Here is a 5,430-nt window from a genome sequence, read left to right on the forward strand (position 1 = left end):
GTGTGTATGTATGTGTACGTGTGTGTGTGTGTGTGTGTGTGTGTGTGTGCGTGTGTGTATGTGTACGTACGTGCGTGTATGCGTATGTGTGTGTGTGTACGTACGTGCGTGTATGCGTATGTGTGCGTGTGTGTGTGTACGTACGTGCGTGTATGCGTATGTGTGTGTGTGTGTGTACGTACGTGCGTGTATGCGTGTGTGTGTGTGTGTGTGCGTGTGTGTGTGCGCGTGCGAGCGTATGTGTGTAATTGCGCGTGCCTGCGTCTTCCTCTCTATTTCTCGTTAGCGGTTTTAGTATGTTTTGTGAAGTATGAGCTTTGACTTCTGCTTTTAATGCTGGCAAATCGAGTTGAGATTTATTGTTTTATGTCATCAGTGTTTTTACGTAGAAGGGAAGTGGTTGTGAATAAATTGGTAAAATGCCTGAGTTCAATGACCATATATGGTCTTCCTACGATTCTACCGCTTCCAACTGTTTCTCCTGTTCTATATATATTTATATTTTTTTTAATACGTTTCAGTTAGCACTTCCAGATATTGTTCCAAGTATTGAGGATTTGAACATCAATATATAGACTCAGACATGGCTAGCAGTGTAGTTAAGAAGTTCGCTTTGCATAAACACTACAGTCATGTCTGTGTCCGTAACCAGTTGGTTCAAGGTTCTATCCCACTGTGCGGCGACATCTTGGGCAAGAGTTTTCTTTTTTAGCTTCAGGTTAACCAATACCTTGTGAATGAAATTTGGTGGCCGATAACTGTAAGAAGAGAACTTAGGATCTGATTTTTTATTACCCATGCGGGCTAACATAGAGGGGAAATACAATGTGATTGGGGTCATATACAATCGAATCATATAAAATTTTCATGTACAATGAAATCGAATGAATTACAACACAATAAATTACAAGCAATAAATCCCAAACAATAAATCACAAAGAATAAATCACAAAGAATAAATCACAAACAATAAATCACAAACCACAAACAATAAATCACACGATGAGGTGTTCAAAACAGGTATGCTCCGACCCCACGAGCCCTGTCTTTAGCACCGACTTACTGGTAGTCACTCAATCGTGCTCACGCAGGGTCTTTCACCCCCCAATATGCGTGCTACACGCGTCCATCGAACTTAGGATCGACCAACTATATTCATCCCGAAATGAGGAACCAAAAAGTGAATGAAGCAATAAACGGTGATTCTGAGTCCTCTAGGGAGGCTCCCAGTCCCTACTGCGGTGTGTAGCGAGAAGTGGGGATTGTGTCTGAAGCACGCTGATCTTCAACCACGAAGATGAGAATCTTCATTCGCTATACTACCCATTAGTTTGGATGCAATATTGTTCGTTTGTAATCGACTTAACTCCTCAGACTTTGCTAGCCTTGTGCTAAAATTTGAAACTAATATTAAATTACTACATTAATTGACGGCTAGTTAGCAGAATCGTTAGCAAAATGCTAAGCGATTTTTCTTCTGGTTCTGAGTTCAAATTCCGCCTAGGTCAACTTTCGCCCTTTCAGCATCGATGAAATAGTACCAGTTGAGCACCGGGAGTCGATTTAATAGACTAGCCCAACCTCCCCTAAAATTTCGGGCCTTATACTAATAGTAAAAAGAAAATTACTGCATAATTGATTTAAATATTCATTCGTTATTTTAACAATGATGAGTAGAAAATTAATTTAAATTTGCGTCGCAATAACTTTATTTTAAAATTAAATTTGAAGAAAATAAAATGAGCCTTGAGACCGTTTGCTGCAGAGAGCTTATATTATAACTGAGTGGAACTACTCATGTGAATATATTAAATCTGTACATGCTTGTCAAAAAAATGAGATGGCGTAGGTTTGCCACTTTGAGTGATGTATTTTAAAGTGATGGCTATTGATTTACTTAAGCGTTCTAAATAAAAATGCCATTCAAATTTTGTGAAAATGAATGAAGGTTATTTCAAATGTCTGTTATAAGATTTCGTATGTTAGAGTTTTGACAGCAGTGGAGCTTTCAACGAAGAAGAATACAAATGCAGTACAGGCTTTATACATCACTGCGTACAAGATTGTTTGGGCGTAGAATATACTGCTATTGATGAGCAGTATATTCTACTGTGCGCTAAAGAGATTGGACAAATTGTTCTTAGAATGAATGTCACTAAAAGATTGAATGCTTCTTTCCAATGACACTGTATCCAGGCGGATAAGTAAGATGTCAAAGAATATCAGCGACCAAGTCATTGATGAAGTCAATGATTCATTACTCTTTTCTAAACAACTAACATCGCTTTTTGCGTGATCAATGAAAATATTAAAGAGGAAATCTTCTGCAAACCACTTCGGACTACGACCAAAGATGCCAATGTCATGGAAATTCTTGATGAGCTCCTCAAGGCCAATGACCTAGATTCTGAACTCTGTGTGTGTATGTGTGATCAGCGATAGTGTAGTTGCCGCAAGATACAATATTCATGAGAAAAAAAAGCATGTTCAAATCTTTTAATGGCGTCTTTTCGAATAACTTGCCGTGCTAGGTTCAGAATCAAGATTTCAAATGTTGGTCAAATGAGATCCCCATAAGTATTATGTATGCATTATTTCATACACAGGAAATCATTGGTTGCAAAGAAATTACCTAGTTATTTAAATATCCTGTTGAAAATGCTCATTAAGATAGATAATTTCGAATCCTCAGTATAAGATTACCCACATATTTCACAATGAATTGGCTTTGAAGCAGTGTACTCTGATTTTAGTTAAGATACTGTTACTAAATAGCAGGGATCGGCAAACTTCTTATACCATTGAGCTCCATGGGATCGCTGATAGCTTATTGACCCCATCATGTAAATTTCTAAAATAAAATATAAAATTACAATTTACAAAAAACATTTTCATTTAAAAATATCTCCTTCGTTCACTTTTTAATATGAAATATTTAAAGAAATTTAATGAAAATACTTAATGATTTCAAATTTTGACACAAAACCAACGATTTCGTGAGAGAGTGTAAGTCGATTATATCGTTTCCAATGTTCAACTGGTATTTACTTTAACGACCTCGAAAGGATGAAAAGCAAAGTCGACCTTTGCGGAATTTGAACACAGAACGTAATGAAAATGCTTAATGAAATTAATAAAGAAGAATAAGAAATCAGTCTTATTACATTGATATAGTCAAAATATATAATGTGAAATGTGTTTGGTGAATATTGGTTATTACATCGATATTTGGCAAGAAATTAGTGAGTTTTAGCCTTAAATCACTGCGTTCTTCCAGATTCAGTTCGCTAAATAATTTAGCATTCTTAATGCTCAAAATCATTTCAGGTGATTATCGACCCCTTGGGTAACCACATAGACCCTAAAATTCGATATTGATCACTTTACCGGGCCCTGTTATAGACAAAATATTTTACAAGTTTTTTCGGTGGTAGAATTTTTCCTCTATTGTGTCTTTCTATTGTGTGTTAAGTGTTCATGTTTCGAAGAGAAAGAAGAATATTTCACGAACTTAACAGTCTACAATGCTTCCTCTTAAGATTAATAGTCTGGTTAATATGTTTAGTTTTACGTCAGATAAAAACCTGGTTGATATACTGACGACATTATATGTAAGTATCACCTTGGTAACAACAATGACGAAATACGCGTTCCATTATTTATTTTATTCATTCATTTATTTGTTTATTCATTCATCCATTCGGGTGTTTGCTTAATTGTTTTCTTCTATGTTTATTTGTCTTTCTTATGAGTCTCTACTGTTTTTGTTTTTGCTTTTGTTTTTATTAACTTAACTGAAATACTGTTAACTGTTACCCTCTTACAGTTTAATGTCCACGAAGATTTCCAAGTCTGCATGCATATGCGTTCGTATATGTGGTTCTGTACCTGCGTACGAATACGATGGATGGATGGATGGAAGTGTTTTCCATTGCACAGAATTCAAGCCGGTCAATAACAAAGCGACAAGACTTTTTACACGCGCGCGCGCGGGGTGCTGAAAAGTCCCTGGCTTTCAGGGTGTCTCGAAAGGCTTGGCTGGAGGCCCAACCTTCGGAGTTCTTTTATAGGGCTTAGGAAAAGGACCGCTGCAATAAGTGTGTGAATTTGAGAAGGGAATATGTTGAATAAAAGCATAATTTACTAATCCTCCAGTATTTTATTTTACCAAAGCCAGGAACGTACCAGCATACCTCGGTATATGAAGGTGCGTGGCCTAGTGGTTAGATGTATTGAACTCACGATCCAATCGTACGTTAATTGTAATGAGTAACTGACTATGTTTCTTTTGCTATTCTTGCGTTTCTAGCAAAAGAGTTTAGCATGTAACGTTCTGACAGTCGTGCAGGTGCAATGGCCCAGTGGTTAGGACAGCGGACTCGCGGTCGGAGAATCGCGCTTTCGATTTCCAGACCGGGTGTTGTGAGTGCTTAATGAGCGAAAACACCTAAGCTCCACAAGGCTCCGGCAGCGGGGGTGACCCCTGTTGTACTCTTTCGCCCCAACTTTCTCTCACTCTTTCTTCTTGTTTTTTGAGTAATGCTGTGATGGACTGGCGTCCCGTCCAACTGGGGGGAACACACACGCCATAGAAACCGGGAAACCGGTCCCATGAGCCTGGCTAAGCTTTGAAAGGGCGAAAAAAGAAAGAGTTCTGACAGTCAATATGAAAGTGTAGACAGTAGTTTGTACATAGAAGTAACGATAAGGATCAGAAGAAGATAAGCATGAAATAAGTGTTCAAATAAATGCAAATTTTATTATCGTTTCTGAACAACGCTGAACAAACGTAAAAACACAGGAGAAAATGGAGTGTGTTCAAAACAACAGATTGCAGACGTTCAGTCTGGAGGAATAATTTTTGTAAGACACGAATGAATACAGTTGCACTGTCTAATATTTTACAAGTTTAAGTTTGAGCTGATATAAATAACACGATACATTTTGTGAGACGAGGGTCATCCTGGAGATATAAATCTTGTTGTCTGACGCCGAATTCAGCAACAGGGTAACTACAATATAAGCTTCATAACAGCTTAATACAAAAGGAGACGAATACCAAGTGAAGAAAAGAGGTAAACTGCCTCAAAGTTGTTAAAACTACTTTGGCTTAATTGCCATAATTACAAAAATCACACCAAGCTATATTTCCATGCTCTATTAAGGGAGAGAGAGAGAGAGAGAGAGAGAGAGAGAGAGCAATTGAAAAATAAGGTAGTGAACAGCTCGACGTTTTTACTGCAACTGACTTCACTTTTACTCTCGAACGCGCCTCAGACTTGGGCGGAAGTTGATGTTTGAGACTTTCGCAGCACTAACCTTAACGGGTCAGCGTCTGTCTCAAACAGCTAACTCGAGCTACAGTGAAAACAATAAATTTATGTCTAACTACAAGTTTAATGCAATGTGGAGCAGGTTTTGTGGTGAAAT

The 5,430-nt window shown here is 37.8% G+C and overlaps 1 protein-coding gene across 5 annotated transcripts in view; it reads left to right on the top strand.

Moving 5' to 3' along the window:
* Positions 1-5,430, top strand: part of LOC106881366 (zinc finger protein 883-like) — a 102,497-nt gene that overhangs the window by 43,822 nt on the left and 53,245 nt on the right. For 2 of the 5 annotated variants that reach the window (XR_001410846.2, XR_008264565.1), the window contains one exon: positions 3,827-4,136. The exons of the other annotated variants lie outside the window; for them this stretch is intronic. The gene's annotated coding sequence lies outside the window, so the exon portion shown is untranslated. Of the gene's footprint in view, positions 1-3,826; positions 4,137-5,430 lie in introns of those variants that run through there. 5 annotated transcript variants of the gene reach the window in all.

This window comes from Octopus bimaculoides, chromosome 7, assembly GCF_001194135.2.
Source record: "Octopus bimaculoides isolate UCB-OBI-ISO-001 chromosome 7, ASM119413v2, whole genome shotgun sequence".
In the NCBI taxonomy this organism is placed as follows: Eukaryota; Metazoa; Mollusca; class Cephalopoda; order Octopoda; family Octopodidae; genus Octopus; species Octopus bimaculoides.